The sequence below is a fragment of the Somniosus microcephalus genome, unplaced genomic scaffold, assembly GCF_052327205.1.
Source record: "Somniosus microcephalus isolate GS21.2 unplaced genomic scaffold, FLI_Smic_1.0 unresolved_chr4, whole genome shotgun sequence".
NCBI classification, from domain to species: domain Eukaryota; kingdom Metazoa; phylum Chordata; class Chondrichthyes; order Squaliformes; family Somniosidae; genus Somniosus; species Somniosus microcephalus.
The window spans coordinates 18,549,329-18,571,276 of NW_028225182.1; the positions used below are offsets into that span (position 1 = coordinate 18,549,329).

Below are 21,948 nucleotides of genomic sequence, written 5' to 3' on the forward strand. Positions count from 1 at the left end.
CACAATTGTCAGCAGCTCCTTTGATTTGTCATCAACATGCATTTGTAGATAAGCCTGGCATAAGTCTATTTTGCTGAACCTTTGCCCTCCGGCCAGGCCCGTAAAAAGATCATCAATGAGGGGAAGAGGGTACTGTTCCACAGACAGCACCAGGTTAATAGTCACTTTAAAATCCCCGCAGGTTCGAACAGATCCATCCTTTTTCAGGACAGGAACAATGGGTGTGGCCCATTTGCTCATGCTCACAGGCTCCAGGACTCCATTCTCGACTAAGGCCTCCAAGTTAGCCTCAACTTTTGGCCTAATTGCATAGGGTACAGGTCGGGCTTTGTGAAACTTCGGCTTGCTGTCAGGTTTAATGTCCAGTCTCACACTGATCTTTTTCATGCTCCCAAGTTCCCCATTGAAGAGTTCTGCATGTTTGTTTAACACTGCAGTCAGACCTGACTCCCCTTTTGACATCATGTGGACTGCAGGCCAGTCCAGCGTGATTTTCTCTAGCCACGCACGTCCCAGTAGCGATGGGTAATTTCCCTTTAGCACATATAGGGGCAGTTTTGCAGTCTGTCCATTCAATTTAACTGTCACCTCAATGACGCCTCTCATGGCCACAGGTTCGCCGGTATGCGTCTTTAGCACAATGTTGGTTGGCTGAAGGGTAAGATGCTTTAGCATTTTGTTGTAGACAGTGTCTGAAACAAGGGACACAGCCGCGCCTGTGTCCACCTTCTTCCGCACTGGTTGTCCCTCCACCAGTGGTGACACCCAGTAGCCATTTGAACCATCTGCAACCATCAGTATATGCACCTCTTCCTCCTCAGAGGTGTCGCTCCCTTCTGTTTTGCTTGTTCCATCATACTGCACTGAATGAACACTCTTTTTCCTCTCTTGTCCAAATACAGACATTTTGCTTCCATGCTTCCCAGCTCTGTCTGTTCTTTTTTTACCTTTACAGGCGCGTTCAATGTGACCCTTTTTGCCACAATTTCGGCATTCCAGCTCCGTACACCAGCAGTCATTAGCGTGATGGCCCGTTTTCCCACAACGGTAACATGTGCCGTTCCACGCACCTTTTGGCTCAGACGACACCTTGTGAACTCTCCCTGTTGAACTCAACTGGTGAGCCTCCTTTTCCGCCATCTCCATGGAGACACAAACTTCAATGGCCTTTTCAAGAGTAAGGTTGTCCTCGGTAAGAAGGCGCTTCAGTGTGGCTGCATTTTGCAGACCACACACAAGTCTGTCTCTAATGGTGTCATTCAGCACCTCCTTGAACTGGCAGTGTTCCGACAACCTTTTTAAAGCAGCAATAAACATCGTCACTGATTCCCCCTCCTCTTGATTCCGTTTGTGAAATCTGAATCTCTCAGCAATAACCAGAGTTTTTGGTGAAAAATGTGCTCCAAGAATTTCCACTAGTTGCTTATATGTTTTAGTTCCTGGCTTATCTGGCTGCATGAGGCTGCGAAGTAAATTGAAAGTCTTCGGCCCAGTTACACTCAAAAAGGTAGGCACGACCTTTTCATTTGCCACCGCATTTGCCAATACAAAATAGTCAAAACGTTCCATATATGCGCTCCATTGCTCCACATTTTCATCGAAATCGCCGATGTTTCCTAATATAGTAGCTATCTCACGTTTCAAATTAAATTTTCTGTTTACTCACTGCACCCGTAAAGTACGCAGATTCATCCGCTCCTCGTTACCACTTGTTCTGTCGGTACCTTTCTACCTACACACAATTTAGGACTCAGAACTCAGAGATTAAAACATGAAGTGCTTTATTGGAAGGAAAGGAAGTTCTGGCAAGTTCCGAACAAAGAGAGCTAAACTTAACCGAGAGAATACCCAACCAGTTATCTCCTGTGACAGCGCCACCACAGGTGGGAGGAGAACACACAATAGAACACACAATACATAACAGTAACCTGCTCCAGCTCAGCTCTTTCGTTGGTGTAAAGGTGGAAACATGACAAGAGAGATCAATGCTACTCTGGTGGGGAAAGGTGGGGAAATCAGCCAAGGGGCCGATTCTTGATCACACTATAGTGACCCATGCTAGAAAGTGCGTGTGTGTCTGTGCAAGAGTGTGTGAGAGTGTGTGAGAGAGACAGAAATTTTGTGTACATTTGTATCTTTTTGGAGAGTACTGAAAGTACACTCTCCCGCCAGTGGAGGCACTGCAGTGCCAGTTGCCGCTCAGTGTTACTGCCCTCCCATCAGTAAATATCTTTCACAATGGACAAGGTCAAGACACTGATCAGAAAAAATCCTGTCCTGTGATATCAGTGAGCGGAAACAGCCCAGTTCTGTGATCTCAGTGATCAGAAACAGCCCAGTCCTGTGATCTGACTGACCAGAAACAGACCAGTGCTGTGATCTCAGTGACCAGTACCTGCCACGTCCTGTGATCCCAGTGACCAGAAACAGATTAATTCTGTGATCCAGTGACCTCAAACATCCCAGTTGTGTGATCTCAGTGACCAGAGACAGCCCCGTTCTGTGTTCTGAGTGAGCAGAAACAGCACAGTCCGGGGATCTCAGTGACAAGAAACAACCTAGTTCTGTGACCTGAGTGACCAGAAACAGTCGATTCCTGGGAACTGAGTCACTGGAAAGAGCCCAGTCTTGAGATTTCAGTTACCAATTTCTGAAAATACAGTCGCTCCAACTGCTGACAGCCGAGTCCTGCTCTTCGATGTGCCTTTCTTTCGAAGGCTGACATTACACAGAGCATCCTCCCCACAGCATATCCGTCTGCATTTGAAGATGCCGTGTGCGATGTAGTAGATCAGCGGGTCAAGACAGCTGTTCAGGCTGGTCATTGCCATGGTGATCCTTCAGGCTGAGTAGGTGAACTGGTTGGGCCAGCAGCTGGACAGCACCTGCATATGCCTGAGGGAGTGGACAAGTTGAACGAGGTGATAAGGGCCAAAGCAAAGGATAAAGACCACCAGCACCAGGAGAACCATGTGGAGGGCATTACTCTTCACCATGTGCACCATGCATTGATCGGCAGTGGGATACAGCAGCTTCCTGGCAATGAGCGGGTAGCAGAGCATGCTAACTACCAACAGAATTAAGAAAGCAACGAGCGAGGCCGCACTGCTAATCCTTGACATGCACCTGCTCCAGGAGCTGAAGGAGAAGTTCTCCAGGCAAGCAATCTTTCCGTTGTGGAATTACTGGTCAGAAGTCCTCTGACACTCAAGTAGAGGAAGTTGACGGACAGAACGGGCCATCTGAGGCAGCAGACCAACAGGTGGTGGCGCTGTCTGTGGAGCTGTAGTGATGTGCTGGGATGGACCAGGGTGATATGGGCAGATTCAGGTGAGGAACAAAGTGCTGCCATACATGTTAGCAAAGAATAGGCAGCCGGAGATTTTCACACCAACTCCCAGAAGACCCACTCATTCTGCAAGTTATGGTAGGCAACATTGAAAAGAATGGTTGTGGCAAAGACAAGGTCCATCATGGCCAACTTAACCATGAACACGTCAGAGGTCGAGAAAGCGCCATTTCTCCTGCAGTGGTACCACTGGGCACTGCCGTTGGACACCACACCAAACACAAACACAGCCAACAAACCACGGGGAACATGAGGTGCTAGAAGTTGGCACCGACTACGGATTCACAGGTGTTGTTTGTGTCTGTAGACAACAATGACCGCCAATGAAATCATTTTCAAAAATTCTCACTGTTGTAATATAAAGAACAATGTAACAATCATACACCACAATTAGGTGCAGAGTCCTAGAGATCGTGTGTTTTTATTTACCAACAATTTTTTAAATAAAAAGTTCATGTTTCTGTTTAATAAACAGGGAGTGGGATTTGAGATGAGAACATGAAATGTTTATATTCCACCTTCGCACTGCCCTTTTCAGGTCTTTATCAGTACTGGAAGGAGATTATCTCAACAATCGTGACTCACATTTAGTGAATAGCTGATTGGTGATATTATTTAGCTACAGAGTCCACACTCTGCCACTCTCTCCGTCTTCTCACTGATTGGACTGTGTTTCACTTATTTCTTAACCTGAATGAACAAAACATGCCTTTCCCACTCTGTTCTGTGCATTTATTACTTTGGCCTGTGGTGATTTGGTTCTCTGACCAAGTATGTGACCACAACTCGACCCCTTCACTGAGCACTGAGAAATACCTGCTGTTTTGGTACATGTCACATCAATAAGCCTTCACTATTCTGACCAGCAGTGACTCACCGAATGCTATTTCCTTTGCACTGTGTTCACCTCAATAGCTATTCACCTATTGAGCTTAGTACTTCCCTTACACTCCCACCTCCATCTCACTGATCAGCGCTGAGTCACATATTGACCCTGGTGTTACCCATTCTATTCACACCTCCATCACACTGATTAGCACTGAATTAACTGTTGAGCCCAGTACTACCCATCCCACTTAACACGCCATCTTACTGACCAGCACTTTATCATTTATTGAGCATAGTACAATCCATCCCACTACCTCCTCCATATCTTCTATTAGTTGATTGTGTCCGATGGGTGTGGATGATGGCATTGTAAAGGGATGGGCTGGTCTCGTTAGCCATTGTTGGAACCCAGCTAGGGGAAGATACTCCGAAGATAAAAGCATAAGCAAGACAATGGGTATCCATATGACATTCACTAGTAGGATGTGGACTCCTGTTTCTCAGACTTGACTTAGGGCAGAACACGATGGACGGACAGATTCAATTATAAAATCTTCGCATTGTGACCCTCCTATATTACATGGCTTATATTGCACACTGTAATTTAAGAGATGAATGAATTGGATCCCTCGCTCTTATGTATTTCGGTCAAACTCATTTAACAGGATTAGGATCAGCAACTGCTGCACAACTAGATCAATCATGTAGCTTCTTCAAATGTGAGATGGTTATGAGTCATAGGATTTCGCAATAATTTCGAAATTTCCTACAGTTCCGAAGATTGATTTTTGATTTAAAAAATACCTGGGTAGAATATACCTTTAAAAATCCAGGGATCAAAATGGCCATCAGACCTCGTGGCAGAAGACAGAAGGACTGTCTCTCTTCAAAGCACGGGCTGACAAAGAGGACTGAAAAGGCAGCCTGTGTGTCTGTGAAAAAGGATAATCAAAGATGGCTGTCCGACCTCGTGGCAGGAGACACCACACAGACTGTGTGCTTATGAAAAGGGAAAATCAAAGATGGCTGACAAAGGATTTAGAAAAAAACCCAGCCCTTGAAGCAATGGAGTAGTTAAACTGTCAATCAAAGGCAGTTCAGGGAGTTTCTCTCCCTGCAGGACAATCAATGTTTGTTTACACTAAACTGCTACAATGTTGAACCACTTGAGACTGCCAATCAATTGCGGTTGGGCGTGACCACAGGACAATCAGTTTGTTTACACTAACATTCAAGGGCTGTTTACTCAGCATTAAGGAAATAGACATGGTTTTTCAAACTGAGACAGTTTCATTCAACCCATCACAATGAATGGGAATACATTCAAAAACCCATCATAAGGGAAATGGGTAATTCATCCAAACCCCATCACAGTCAATGGGGACATCGGATCCCTTTTGGTTAGCCCAGATGCATCCGGATTTGGGCGGGAAGATATCGGCCCCAAATCGGGTATAAGATAGCTTCTCAAGAAGCCATCGCGCTCTCTCTCTGCAGCCTCGCCTCCATGCCCTCTACAACTTGGGTGTCCGCCCAAGGGAGTGGAATACCAGCAGTTACTTTTAAACACTGGGGTATCTCTGTCTTCAGGGTGGTGAAGAATCTAAGACCACAAGGGCACGGGACAGGCGTTCATTGGTGAGCATACATTTTCTGGCCCATTACAAGGCAACTTAGAATAGGTATAAGGGTGGGAATTAAGGGGAATCTTGTTAAACTGTAATTTAAGTCAATTTTCCCTCGTTGTGTCCATTTTCTCCTCCCCTATTTAAGTAACAGTATTGCACTAAGCAGAAAGGTGCTGTAGTGAACACTAAGTAGCTGTATTAAAAGTGCTGTATCTAAGTAACAGTGTTGTACTAAGAAGTAAAGTGCTGCATTTAAGTAACAGTGTTCTATTAAGCAAACGAATGCTGTAGTAGACACTAAAGTGTACTGTGAGAAGTAAAGTGCTGTATTTCAGCATAGGTGTGCTGTATTGTTTATTTTCAATTTGTTTCTTTTTGTTTCAATAAATACTGGTCTGTTTTGCACTCAACCACGAGTCACATTTTTCTGTCTACATCGCTACCGAATAAGTCCAGCGGTCAGAACCAGGAATAGGGGAGCACTTCGAAACCGCATGGGGATCCCTGGAGCAGCTCAGAGGCTTCTGACTGGCCAGAGACAATAACCCCAACCCCACTTGTTTAATTCCTACAGATTTCAATGTAATTATATCTCTATAAGAGGGGAGCGGGATTGATCAAAGAACAGAGTGTTGTCGTTAAATAGACAGACAAAAACTGAACTGAAATTTCAAACAGAGGCCTGTGAAAAAATTACCGACAACATCAGGCTTGTGCTGATAAGTGGCAATTACCATTCATGCCAAACAAATGTCAAGCAATGACCATCTCCCACAAGAGAGAGTCTAACAACCGCCCCTTGACGTTCAATCGCATTACCATCGTTGATTCCCCCACCACCCACATCCGGGGGCTCACCTTTGACCAGGAACTTAACTGGAACAGCAATATAAATGCGATGGCTACAACAGCAGGTCACACGCTAGATATTGTGCTGCGAGTGTCTCATCTCCTGATTCCCCATTGCCTTTCCATCACCTACAAACACTGCCAGAAGTTTGACGGAATACTCTCCACTTTCTTGGATGAGTGCAGCTCCAAAAACACTCAAGCAACGCGGCACCTCCAGCACAAAGCAGCCCGCTTGAGCGGCACCCAATCCAGCACCTTAAACACTCATCCCTCCACCACAGGTGCAACGTGGCTGCAGTGAGAACAATGTAAAAGATGCACTGCAGCAACTCGCCATGGCTTCTTCGACAGCACCTTTCAAACTCGCGACCTCTACCACACAGATGGATAACGTAAGCTAATGTCTGGGAACACCACCTCCTCCAAGTTCCCCTTCAAGTCACACATTGTCCTGACTTGGAAGTATATCACCTTTCCTGCGCTGTCTCTGGGTCAACATCCTGGAACTTCCTCCCTAACAGCACTGTTGGAGAACATTCACCACACGGACAGCAGCAGTTCAAGAAGGCGGCTCACCACCACCATCTCCAGGGTAATGAGGGATGGACAATAAATGCTGGCTTTGCCAGAAATGCCCACAATGCACAAATGAAATAAGAAAATCGATGGTGCAAGGACAGGCTGGAACCATGGGTCCAACAGGGCAGTCCCATTTCTCAAACATTGGGAAGGAGATGGAAGCAGGCTGTGCACGGTTGGGGGACTGTGAGGTTGGAGGCCTTGGGGGCAAGTTCTCCAGAGGAGATGAGTTTAGTGACGGTCTGGGAAACGACGGCTTGATGTTCGGTGGTGGGGTCGTTTCTAGAGTGTTGTCCGATGAAGTATCGGAGATTGGCGTTCAGACCCCCCAATGTCCCAATTTTGATAAACAAGCACAGCACCACCCTTATTAGCAGGTTTATTGACAATCTGAGGATTGGACATGAGAGAACGGAGCGCTGCAAGTTCAGTATGGATGTAGGTTAGTGTGAGTGAGGGGAGTAGAGGAATTGTTTCTGTCAGCATGCATTGATAGTGTAGAGGGGCTAAGATGCCAGAAGGAATCCTACAGTTGGAATGAGGAAAGTTCTGCCATGTCGGGAGAAGACTCCTGACCAAAGAAGTAGGTGTGGAGGCAAAGGCGATGAAAGATAAGTTCAGCATCGTGCCGAGCCCGTAACTCTATGAAGTGGGGGCGCCAGGGGATATAGCTGAGTCCTTTGCTGAGGACTGAACATTCACTGTCAGCGAGGGGAAGGCCAGAGGAGATAGTGAAAACACGGCAGGTGTGTGGTTGGAAGGAGGGATGAGATCAGAGGAAAGTGAAGGGGGAGGAGAGGAAGGGTTTTGTCATCTAAGAGTTGTTGAAGTTTGCAGTGCTTGATACCTGAAAGAAAGCAAAGCCTTTCTTGTTAAAGCACCAGATGAGGCGAAGGGTGAACTGGAACTGTGGACTGGAGCAACTCAGAAAAGAGAGTGTGTCAGTGCTGCTGAAGAGATGGGTCGAGAGCAGGCATGGGGCGGCACATGGCGTGGAGCTGAAGGGATAATTACTAGTCCTAGCCACTTTAGTGCTACCTGAATCAGGCATTTTTCTCTGGCGTTCACTTTCATCTGAAGTTTGAGGTAGCCGAATCCTAAAGACGCTTAATTGGATCTAATGGTCTGAACTACGTCTCCCTAAAGGAAAGGAACAAACTGAAAATGTTACTGTCCTCCAGATAGCACTTTTATTAAGTTTAGTTACATTGTAACATTCCGGATATTATGAGGGTTCGGAAAACTTATAGAAACATAGAAACATAGACGATAGGAGCAGGAGTAGGCAATTCGGCCCCTCGAGCCTGCTCCGCCATTCAATGCGATCATGGCTGATCATCCACATTCAGTACCCTGTCCCTGCTTTCTCCCCATACCCCTTGATCCCTTTAGCCTTAAGAAATATATTCAACTCCTTTTTGAATATATTTAATGAACTGGCCTCCACCGCCTTCTGTGGTAGAGAGTTCCACAGGTTCACCACTCTCTGGGTGAAGAAATACCTCATCATTTCTGTCCTAAATGGCCTACCCTTTATCCTTAGACTGTGTCCCCTGGTTCTGGACTCCCCGACCATCGGGAACATCCTTCCTGCATCTAGCCTGTCCAGTCCTGTTAGAATTTTATAAGTTTCAATGAGATCACCTCTCATTCTTCTAAACTCCAGCGAGTACAAGCCCAATCGACCCAATATCTCCTCATACATCATTCCTGCCATCCCAGGTATCAGTCTGGTGAATCTTCGCTGAACTCCTTCCATGGCAAGAACATCCTTCCTCCGATAAGGCGACCAAAACTGCACACAATACTCAAGATGTGGCCTCACCAAGGCCCTGTACAACTGCAGCAAGACATCCTTGTTCCTGTACTCAAACCCTCTCACTACGAAGGCCAACATACCATTTGCATTCTTAACCGCCTGCTGCACCTGCATGCTTACCTTCAGCTCCCCCAGAATTCTGCAAATCCTCACCAAAGTGTGTACAGAGATTGAGTTTGTGAGTTTGATACAGAAGTCTTATGTGAGACAATGCTAAAAATATATAGATTTATTAAAGAACTGACATGTAATTTACAGTTGGTGAGTCAATCGCAACATTAATAATTCCAGAAAGAGATAGATTACAATCTTATTATCAGAGAACCTTACTCTGAAATCTTAACTTCGCTACAGTTTTACAGTTTTCAGTGTTCTACAGGATAACCACCAAAATCAAATACCTTTGATCCCCGACGTACAAAGAGTTGGAGAATTACAGAGCTGCCTCTGAAGCTGAGAATCGCTTTGCCCGATTAATGCGAGTCAGTTATCCCATTTGAGAGTTCAATATTTATACCCTTTTTCCAGTGGTATTTCCTTTAAGGTTTTCTGCTGATGCAAGCTAATTATCTCTAGTCATTTTTCTGTTGACCCCTGCAATTCTTACAGTCACCTCAGCTGCTAGAATTATAGAATTATGTCTCCCCTCTCGGTGTTCTAAGTTTACCATAACAAACGATGTGTCGGCAGGTGTGTTTTTTACTTGATGTAATTTTTATGAAGGCAGATGTTTGTGCTTCTTTTCGAGGTGTAAATTAGAGCACCTTATCCAGGGTCAATTATAGTTTTGTTCCCAAAGGTTAGGCTGTCGGGAGCCTTAAACCTTCTGTATCAATGAGGTTATTGATTCAATGTCAAAAAATATCTTATCTCAATAGCCAGAAAGCTTTCATTGCTATTTCCTAGTTAGGTTTCTTAATTTCCAAACCCAGTTTGTCATGTTTAAATAAGGCTAGAATTCTTTCATGAGACAGTGTAATTTTCGGACTGGTTTATATGGCTTACTCCTTCACAGAGGGTGGATCTCAGGAAGCAACGAGTGCAGTGGTTCATGGAAAGCTGACTATCATGGAGATATTCGTACTCATGGGTGGATCCGAAACATGGAGTTTTAGTTGGAACCCACATGGAATAAGTCGATGCAGGAGGCATTTGCTGAGGCAGGAGATGTGGCTGTGAAAGTGAGTTTTTTCGTAGATTCCTGGTCAAACACGAGAAAGGAAATAGAAAGAAATGAAGGAGGAAAAGGTGAAAGAGACAAATGGAAATCTCGTCGGAGTGAAGATCCGAATTTCTTCAAGGCCGGCACTCCTGGAGGAGAAGCGGAAATGAATTAAGCACTAATACAAAGACAGAATGCTGCGGATGGTGGAAATTTGCAATATAAACAGAAACTGCTGGAAATAAACAGCAGGTCAGGCAGCATCTGTGGAGGGAGAATCAGAGTTCACGTTTCAGATCAATGACCTTTCATCACAACTGGAAAATATTAATGATATAACAGGTTTCAATCAAGTACAGAGGCTATTTTGCCTACAGCACAATAGAGACTGCATTTTCTTTCTTTCTGTCTTTCTTTTTTTAGTGATGTCTTACTTTATTTCTATCTATGATCTTACTGCACAACATAAATATAGTGACTGCTATCAGCAACTTGAATAGATGTGTCCGGTGGTCAACATATTCTATTCAACAGGTAGCCCAGAATATATGATCAGACTATGGGTGATCAATGCTTAAATCTAAAGCAAGTCACTGTGGATGCTGGAAATCTGAAATGACACCAGAAAATGCTGGAAACTCTCTCCATTTCAGGAGCATCTGTGGAAAGTTTACCGCAGGGATTGGAGGGCATGGTGGTTATTGAAAATAATATTATTATTTCAGTTCATAAGTTTTCTTTGTTAGTACTTTACTAAAGTTTTTTGTGAGTTTTGCCAGTCTAACCAGGCGTATTTCTGATCAGCTTTATGTTTGATGAAACTGGGGCATCCCAGTGGGCTACATGGATTTTACCAAGGATTTTCACAAGGCCCCACATGGCAGACTGGTCAGAAGAGTAAGAGATATGGAATCCAATGGAAAGTGGCAAGTTGCATCCAAAATTTTCTCAGTGGCAGTAAGCACAGTTAATGGTCGGCGTGTGTTTTTGTGACTTGAAGGCTGTTCCCAGTGGAGTTCCACAGAGCTCAGTACAAGGGCCATTGCTTTTTTGTGGTATATATCAATGATTTAAAGGTGGCATGATTCAGAAGTTTGCAGACTATACAAAAATTGGCCGTGATGGTTGATAGTGAGGAAGAAAGCTGTAGAATGCCGGAAGATATCAATGAACTTGTCAGATGGGCAGAAAAGTGACAATTGGACTTCAATGCAGGGAGTTGTGAGTTAATACATTTGAGGAGGGCTAGCAAGTGAAGAGAATACACAATGTAACCCCTTCACGGTTCTCTAGATATATGTGAGATGTGGTCTCTGTTGTAGACAGTATTCTATAGTCCAGTAAGGAGATCACTACTACAATGGCTTAATTCTAATTATCTTACTTTATAGTTTTAACGTCAGACAGTACAAGAAGATTACGGGTCAATGACCTAAATTAGACATTTGCATACATTAGAATGAATCTAGATATAATGAACATACATTCTCCATTTAAATGGATTCAAAGGAGAATCTGTCCCTGTAGTGTCCGTGTGTAGATAAAGACACTGAAGACAGGAGTTGGTTCATAGGTATTTACTAAGCAAGTCTGGGGTGGGGTTTCTAAAGGATATACACAATACACAGGCTTATATAGCCCAAGTGGCAATTACCGGCATTACGCACACCTGGGGCTCTTAAAGGCACATAACCATAATTGCTCTTAAAGGCACATACACCACAATTCCTCCCCTTCTAGCTAACTAGTACATCATATTTTAAGTAATTATTAATTACATGTTATATGCAAAATAATATACATTGCTGTATTAATTAATTATAAGTTAGTCTCTCAGGAGGCTTCCTGACTCGGTCCGGATAACGCCTCGGGGGTGTAGTAGTTTCTGGTGGTGTAGTAGGTTCTTCTGGCAAGGCTGATTCGGCTTGAAGGCCAGTGCCGGGTTCATCGGGCTCCAGTATCACCGGATCAGAGGTAGGTATGGGTATCTCTACTTCATCGTTAGATGTATAGAGTGGTGGTGTAGGTTGTCCCTTTTCGGATGACTTGATGATTTGGTCAGCATGGCATCTTATTATGCTGTCTCCGATGTCCACGGTATACATCAGTGGTCCTAATCGTGTGCAGATAGTTCCAGGCTGCCATTTCTCGGTACGGTAGTCCCGGGCCAAAACCGGTTGGCCTATCTGGAAGGCCCTAGTTGGCCTTTCATTCATGCCCTGAAACTGCCGGTTCTCCACGTCCCTTCGGATGTTGGGCTTGACCAAATCCAGCCGGCATCTTAGGTTTCTATTGTAGAAAATCATGGCGGGAGTTTGGTTAGTAACCATATGCGTTGCATTCCTATATGCAAATAAGAAGTTATCCACCTTGTGCTGAAGTTTTATGTCTTCATTACCCATGGCCTTGGTGGCCTTCTTGAAGGTCTGGACAAACCTTTCAGCCAATCCATTGGTGGCGGGATGGTATGGGGCGGACGTGTAGTGCTTTACCCCATTGTTCTTTAAGAACTTTCTGAATTCTTCGGACACAAATTGCGGTCCATTATCAGAACATATCTGCTCCGGCAGCCCATTCCTGGCAAATATGGTCCTTAATACTGTGATGGTTTTTTCTGTGGTGGTGGAGGACGTCTTTATTACCTCCGGCCACTTGGAGTGTGCATCAACTGCGATTAAGAACATTGAGTCCATAAATGGACCAGCAAAGTCGATGTGCACCCTTTGCCAGGGAGATGAGGGCCACTCCCATGGATGTAGAGGGGCCTGTGGCGGAGCATTTTGGACCTTCTGACATCCTAGGCAGCTCTTGGTCATGTCTTCGATGTCTCCATCGATACCTGACCACCATACAAACGCCCTAGCTAGGTTCTTCATTTTCACTCCACTCAGATGCCCCTCGTGAAGCTCCTTTAGTACTTTATCCTGGAGTTTGGGTGGAATCACCACTCTGGATCCACACATCAAGGTTCCTCGGCACACTGACAGCTGCTCTCTTCTTTGCGAGAATGCTGGCAACAGTGGTTCGCCATGTGCTGGCCATCCCTTCACTGTTAAATCGTAGACCCGTGAGAGAGTAGGGTCATTTCTTGTCTCCCTTTCAATGGCAGAATTTGTCACCGGTAGACATTCCACTATGGTAGAGTGGAATATCTCTACTGGGTCTACTGTAGGTGCCTCTTCTATCGTTGGCAACGGTAGGCGTGATAATCCGTCAGCATTCCCGTGCTGTTTTGACCCTTTGTATTCAATGTTGTATTGGTGTGCCCCTAGAAAAAGGGACCACCTCTGTAGTCTTTGTGCCGTCATAAGGGGGACACCTTTTTTAGGGTTGAATATGGAGATGAGGGGTTGATGGTCAGTCAGCAAGGTAAATTTTTGTCCGTGTAGGTAATGGTTGAATTTCTTCACTCCCCATACCAGGCTGAGTGCTTCCCTGTCTATCTGGGCATAGTTACGCTCAGCTGAGTTCAATGAGCATGACGCAAAAGCTATCGGCCGTTCCGAGCCATCAGGGAATCTATGGGACAATACCGCTCCTATGCCATAAGGGGATGCATCGCACGCCAGTCTGATTGGTAGTGATGGGTTGTAATGAGCCAAAATTTTCTCGGATGTGATTAAGTCTTTACATTTATGGAAGGCACGTTTACAGTCTTCGTTCCATTTCCAAATCACTCCTGTCTGTAGAAGATCATTAAGAATAGTTGATAAGTTCAGCAAAAATTTATGATAGTAATTTATTAATCCCAGGAATGACCTTAATTGTGAAACATTTTCAGGTGCTGGGGCTTTTATAACTGCTTCAATTTTTTCAGGTGACTTATGCAACCCTTCCTTATTAATTATGTGGCCACAATATGATATCTGATTTTGGAAAAATTCGCACTTGGGGCGATTTGCTCGTAGGCCCCGTTCTTTCAGCCTAGTGAGCACCTGCTCCAAATTGGCAAGGTGCTCGTTGTCATTTTCTCCTGTTATAAGGATGTCGTCTAGGTAGCATTGAGTCCCCGGAATCCCTTGCAGGACTTGCTCCATAGCTCTTTGCCAGGTAGCTGGAGCTGATGCTATTCCAAAAACCAGTCGATTGTACTGGTACAGGCCTTTGTGTGTGTTTATTGTGAGATACTTTTTAGAGGTCTCCTTAACCTCCATCTGTAGATATGCTTGTGCCAAGTCAATTTTTGTGAAACGTTTCCCTCCGGATAGTGAGGCGAAAATATCTTCTATCCTCGGAAGAGGATACTGTACCGTGTGAAGGACTGGGTTTACAGTCACCTTAAAGTCCCCTCAGATGCAAAATTTTTTCTGTTCCTCAGAGTTATTTTTCAATGTTTTTTTATGACTGGAACGATGGGTGTTGCCCATTCGCTCCAATCTATTTTGGATAATACGCCTGCCTTTTCCAAATTCTTCAGCTCTGCCTCGACTGCCGGATGTATTGCATATGGCACCGGTCTTGCCTTAAAAAATTTTGGAATTGCTGTATCTTCCACTTTTACTGAGGCGGTGATGCCTTTCAAGGTTCCTAGTTTCTCTTGAAACACTTCTTTGGCGTTGGCCAAGATGTCTTTTAATCGTTCAGGTATGATGTCATCGTTGTTTTTTTCCTTACTGGTCACTGTCAGTGCCTGAATGGAGTGCCAGTCTAAACGTATCTTCCTTATCCATTCATGTCCCAACAATGGTGGACCACCATTTTGTAGAATGTATAAATACAACTTTTGCATTTCTTTGCCGTTGTACACCACAGGCACCCTAATTTTTCCTTTGGGGTAGACTTTCTGCCCCGTATATGTTTTTAAGATAATGGATGTGTCTTTTAGAGGTATATGCGAAAATAGCCTCTCGTAATCTCGTCGATTTATTACGGTTAGAGCTGATCCTGTATCTCGCTCCATTTTAACTGGGGACCCTGCTATTGTGAGGGTAACCCAAATGGTTTGGTAATCCTCTTTGGCAAGTACATTATGTAATTTGAGACAGCTTAGTCTCTTGTTTCCGGAGTCGCTATCGCTATTCTGGTCTTCGGAGCTATTGTCCGTCATCATTTGTACCTTCCTGTACTTTTCTTTATTGATTTTTTGTTTTCTGTCAGTGGATTTATTTTGTCCAGATTGGCATACCCGTGCAATGTGTCCAATCTTACCACATTGCCTGCATGCTTTGCCCTTGAACCAGCAGTCCCTCTGGTTATGGGTGGATCTGCCGCAGCGATAACATCTTCCGAACTCCTGTGTCATTTTATGGGTGCCGAAGTCCTGTGTCTCTTGTTGTATCTCTGCAGCTCCTTTTGCTGCTGCTTCGTATGATACAGCCATACTGAAAGCTTTGTCCAATGTTAAATCTTTTTCAGAAAGCAGTCTTTTTTGTGTTCCTTCACTTAAGAGACCGCAAACAAATTTGTCTCGAAGATAATCCGATAGTCCTGCTCTGAATTGGCAGTACTTTGATAGCTTTCTTAATTCGGTTAGGTAATCAGCGTTACTTTCATTCTTGTGTTGATTTCTCTTGAAGAACTTGAATCGTTCCGCTATTAGCGGCGGTGTTGGGTTTAAATGCTCCTGCAGGGTATCAACAATTTCTTTAAAAGTCTTGTCCTTTGGTTTGGCTGGAGTGATTAAATTTCGTAACAGCCCGTATGTCTTCGCGCCCATTAAGTTCAGAAGTACTGAAGCTTTTTTTTCATCTGTTATTCCATTTGCAGTGCAATAAACCTCTACTCTTTCCACGTATGTGGTCCAATCTTCTATTTCGCCATCAAAAGCCTCAATATTACCAGATTTAGGCATTTCAGAAAAGATATGGCGCTTCCCGCGCTTTTTTTTTTTTCCTCTCTGTAGCAACGATATGGCGCTTCCCGCGCTTTCCCGCCGCTGCTACCGATAACAACGCTGTTTTACTGTGGTTTCCGTTTATTCACTGTTGGAGACTCGTTCCCGACGCAGGTCTAAACGCTGACCTGCTTGCTGCGCCGGCCGTCTCCCGAGTGCACCCTCCCAGTCCATTATTGCTTGCCTCCGATTTTGCTGCCTGTCTCAGCTGTAGAGCCCGCCGCTGGAGCTCCAGCCTGACGCCCAGGAAGGATTAGCGCAGTACCTGTCACCAGCTTGGCCAGCTGGTGAAACCACAGTTTCTCTTACTTCCTTGAGTCTTCTGGACGCTGGAGGAATCGATGTCCTTGAGGTGCTGCCGAATTGCAGGTAAGTCCATTTCCACTTCATCGCCACTGTAGTGTCCGTGTGCAGATAAAGACACTGAAGACAGGAGTTGGTTCATAGGTATTTACTAAGCAAGTCTGGGGTGGGGTTTCTAAAGGATATACACAATACACAGGCTTATATAGCCCAAGTGGCAATTACCAGCATTACGCACACCTGGGGCTCTTAAAGGCACATACACCATAATTGCTCTTAAAGGCACATACACCACAGTCCCTGTGTCCAAATTCGAGTGCACTCTTTCGTTGGTGCGCTTAAGTTGGAGCTCATGGTATGTATAATGTCTGCAAGACTTATGACTCCGAACCCCTTCGTTGAATTCTCTTCGCGATCACTGAATCCCACTTTGAGTTCTGGATGCAGAGCTACTAATACAAAGGGTGGCGACCGAGTTTGGAAGCCCGGGACGGGATGCGGCAGCCATTTGCCTCCTGAGCCCTCTTTTCAGAGCTCCTGCCCTCTTTTCTTCCAGTCGCTCCCGTTTCCCGCTTGAAAAACCCGACTCCACCCCTTCCTCCTGGGGTTTCTGCCTGGAGACTGCGCAGCCTCACTGTCTGCAACAGTTGATACTGGTGCAGAATTATGGAAAGTCTGCGCTTAGTCACATTGTGTCCTTAAAAGTTCTTGCCGTACCTTCACATGGGCAACTTTAACCCAGGGATTTATAACAATGATAATACACTGTCTAAGTTAAAGATTGATAACCACACTTAGCGTACATAACATTTCCAGTGGGTATTACACTCCCCCCCTACCAAATATAGGCATGTCCCCATGACTAATGAACTTTACACATAAGCGGTTGCGTGCTTCCCAACCATGTATAAAGGGAGGTAACATATCAAACCGTAGGGGCTATCATTACACTTGGCACTCCTAGTGTACTGTATGTCAATCTTTCAGGAACCTTCTTAACTCGCTGTGAGCTCCTTATTTCAGATACCCGGTCTTCAGTTCCTTCAACTACGTTGGAGGCGTTGGTTCCTTTGTTATCATGCCTTTCAGTCTCTTTTATCTCCTTCTCGGAAGCATTTGGTTCTTCCCATACCATGTCCAAGTCTGAGCTAAATGGTTCAGACAACTCATCCAGATTCTGTCTTATGCGTCTTTCTGGGAGGTCGTACCATAGATCCCATTCTTCATCTTCCGACTCATCAGATTCCTCATGATCCACACACTGTGTCATGGGTTTTCTGTCTTCTGGAACAAAGTTTTCCTGGTTTCTCGTTTTTTTCCTTCTTCTTCTCTGCAGGGTTCTCCTACTAGGTATCGGCTCATTATCTGCTGGCAGATCCAGACGCACTTGCTGTCCCAATGGCAGGATATGATTCCGGTGCAGTATTTTTATGGGTCCATTCCCACCTGCAGGTTTTAGCCAAAACACAGGTAGTTGTGACATTTGACTTTCAACAATGTAAGGTGTAGAAGCCCAGCGGTCTGCTAACTTATGTTTCCCTTGAAGTCCTAGGTTCCGTATGAGAACTCGGTCACCAGGCATGAGTTGGGAAAAACGGATCTTCTGGTCATACCTCTGCTTATTTCCTTTATTCTGTTTGGCAGAAACAGACTCAGCAAGTTCATAAGCAGCTTGCAATTCCTTTCTCATGTCAGGTACATACTTGAGGTAAGTTCTCTGTGATGTGCCATCACTGGATACTCCGAAACACAAATCCACCGGCATCCTCGCTTCACGTCCAAACATGAGGTAGTACGGTGAAAAACCAGTAGCGTCATTTCGGGTACAATTATAAGAATGAACAAGATGTCCAATGTGCCGACTCCACTTGTTCTTTCGCTTTGAATCCAGCGTTCCAAGCATGTCTAATAAAGTATGGTTAAACTGCTCAGGTTGAGGATCTCCCTGAGGATGGTATGGAGTTGTTCTTGACTTCTCAATCCCGAGCATGGACAACAACTCATGTATAAGTCTACTTTCAAAGTCTCTAGCTTGATCACTGTGTATTCGCTTTGGCAGTCCATAGTGGATGAAGTATTTCTCCCACAACACTTTGGCAACGGTGGATGCTTTCTGATCCTTTGTGGGAAAAGCTTGGGCGTAGTGAGTATAATGATCTGTAATGACCAAGACATTTGCGGTATTGCTGGAATCGGGTTCGATGGACAGAAAATCCATACAGACAAGGTCTAGAGGTCCATCACTTTGCATGTGAAACAGAGGAGCAACTCTTTTAGGTAAAGTCTTTCTCTGGACACGACGTGCACAGGACTTGCAGAACTCCTCAACCGCAGACTTCATACGCGGCCAATAGAATCGGTCCTTGACCAACCCATAAGTCTTATCTACTCCAAGATGACCTGCGTCATCATGCAAAGACTTCATCACTATTTCCCTGTACTTTTCAGGCAGGACCAACTGTGAATGACATGGTTTAGTGGGTGGGTGAGTGATTCTACACAACACTCCCTCTTTAATTTCCAAGTGGTCCCATTCTCTTAGGAGCAGACGACAGTCAGGATGTTTTGATTTGTCGATCCGTGTAATATCACCCAGACGGAGAGCTGAAAACACCTCATGAATACAGAGATCCTCCTGTTGTGCTTTGGCTATTTCAGATGAACACAACATGGGTAAGTTTTGTACATCCAAACTGGAAAGGTTGCAAAATGCCTGGGGAACAGCATGCATTGACGCTCCCAAGTGGTCAATCTCTCGGGCATGAAATGAATTCTTTGGTCCAGATACCACGGACATCTGACACATTACTTTCACATCTGCTGAAGCAACATCTTTCCACTCTGGTTTCTGGTAGTGTGGGTGACGAGACAGAGCATCTGCGTCAATGTTCTGGCTCCCAGGTCTGTACCTGAGACTAAAGTCATAAGCAGATAGTGCAACAAGCCAGCGGTGGTCAGTGGCATCAAGTTTTGCCGAAGTCAACACATAGGTTAATGGATTATTGTCTGTCCTCACTTCAAACTTCGCTCCATACAGATAATCCTGCAGCTTATCCACCACCCCCCACTTCAACACCAAGAATTCTAGCTTATGAGCTGGGTAGTTATGCTCTGATGGCGCAAGACTGCGACTGATGAGCGCTACGGGTCTCAGCCCTGCTCCTTGGTCCTGATACAACACACCACCCAACCCTTCTTGACTGGCATCCACGTGTAGCACATATGGCAGCTGTGGGTTTGCAAAAGCCAACACGGGGGCTTGAGTAAGACTTTGCTTTAAGGTGTGGAAGGCCTCTTCGCATTTCTCATCCCATCTAACACCAAGAGGCTCAGAGGGTTTGAAGTAGTCCTTGTTCTCTTTACCTTTAGCCTTTTTCTTCCTCTCAGCTGGTGGGAGGTAACCAGCCAGCAGCTGATTCAGAGGATGGGCCACTTTGGAGTAATCCTGCACAAAGCGCCTGTAATATCTGCAGAACCCAAGAAATGACCGCAAGGCAGTCACTGTGTTCGGTTTGGGCCATGTGGTAACAGCTTCGATCTTGGATGGATCTGTGGCTACTCCATCCTGTGATACAATATGCCCCACATAGGACACGGGTGTTTGGCAAAACTGACACTTGTCCAATGATAGCTTGAGACCTTCATCCTCCAGGCGACCAAACACTTTCAGCAACCGAGCTTCGTGTTCTTCAAGGGTTGCCCCAAACACAATGATATCATCCAAGTACACCAATACTTCGAGCAAGTTCATGTCCCCAACTGTTTGTTCCATTATTCTTTGAAAAGTTGCTGGAGCGCCTGAAACTCCCTGTGGCATCCTTTCAAATTGGTAGAACCCAACTGGACATATAAAGGCTGTCTTTTCTTTGTCTGATTCACTCATCGGTATTTGGTAGTATCCACTTCTGAGATCCAACACACTGAACCACTTGCTTCCATTAAGACAAGCCAGTGCATCCTCAATTCTTGGAACCGTGTATTGGTCGGGAATAGTACGTCTGTTAAGCGTCCTAAAGTCCACACACATCCGAATCTTTCCATTCTTTTTCCTCACCACCACTATAGGAGATGCATAAGGACTCCTGGACTCGGTAATGATCTCAGCTTCTTTTAACTGCGACAGGTGCTGTCTCACTGCTTCGATGTCAGCTGGTGCCAGCCGTCGAGACCTCTCCCGAAAGGGTTTATCCTCGGTAATTCTGATAGAATGGCGAGTACTCTTACTACAACCAACATCAAACTCATGAGTAGAGAAAACTCCTCTCCGCTCCATCATCTTCCTGACTAATCGGTCCTTCCATTCTTTAGGAACGGATGAATCTCCAAAGTTGAAGGAGGAGGGTGTCAGATCTCTGGTTGAGTTAACTTTGGACTCTTCCTTCACATGTGACGACAGTACATTTACAGGAAACAGATGCGCAATCGGCATTCCTTTCCTCAATGTGATTCCTTTGCCTGACATATTCCTCACGGTCACTGTAACTCTCCTTGACATCACAGCTGTCGGGGTCTGCAACTCTGGTCTCACCAGAAGCTCATTTGGAAACCGTGACTCTTCTGCAGGATCATCAGGTGACTCTATCAGAATGGCTTCAGTACCTGGCGTTCCAGGGAATTTTGGTATCCCAGGGATTCTAGCCACTCCCCCAGGACGCAGGGTGATAGTTTGGCTCGAACGTACCACACAGTTCCTCTTTTGCTATCATCTACGTCGGAAGAAAGTTCAGGCAGTTTCTCAAAAGCCTTCTTGAAAACAGGGTGAATGTGTCTGGTGCTCAAGAAGTTTTCACCTCCCTGCTCTTTGCAGCTTGTCAGGAGTCGTCTCACTATGGGTGTATTACTGCCAACCAGTATGGAAACCTCACCTTTCACCATGGGGTCAGGACAAGCCAACACAAGTGCATCAATGGTCTCAGTGGTCCCTACATCAGCTTCCAAGAACTCCAACCTCAGCGACAAATAGCCATCATATGGGTAATCAGCAGGACTAAGGCCCCAGATCTGCAGAAGACTGATTGGGGTTAACGGCAAATGCGTCAGGTATCGGTTAGCGAAGGATCTGTACAGTATGGTAACCTGAGAACCCGTGTCGAGGATAGCTTTAGTATAAATGCCTTCAATCTGTATTGATACAGCAGAACTCGGCCCTACTAAACCTTCAGGTATGATGTCTTTCATATCCCCTCGTCTATTATTGCACTTAGCGGAACGTGTCTTAACTACAGGGACAGCAGGCCGTTCCGTTACTGTGCCTCTTTGTAGTTTCCCGACTTCTTGGTAAGTTTTATGAGACGGCCATTTACTTTTTTTAGATTTTCCTCACCTCTACATTCTCGCTTGAAATGTCCATCCTTTCCACAGTTATAACAAAAGACTCCAGGTCTATCTCCTTCATGGGGATATCCTTTAGAGGAATCATTCATTTTGCTGTTAGACTTCGCAGGGTGTTCAACCTTTTGCACCCGTGCGTCATCCCTTTCTGTGTTGGGCTTAGACCGAAAATATGCCATCTCGGCTCTCATGACATTTATTTCCTTCTTCAGCTGCTCCATCTCAGGGTTGACATCACCCTTAGGAGTAGGAACTGTAACAGGA

The 21,948-nt window shown here is 45.2% G+C and overlaps 1 pseudogene; it reads right to left on the reverse strand.

The window, feature by feature from the left end:
- Nucleotides 1-2,636: 2,636 nt before the first annotated feature.
- On the reverse strand, nucleotides 2,637-6,542 carry LOC147090001 (lysophosphatidic acid receptor 4-like; annotated as a pseudogene).
- Nucleotides 6,543-21,948: the final 15,406 nt, after the last annotated feature.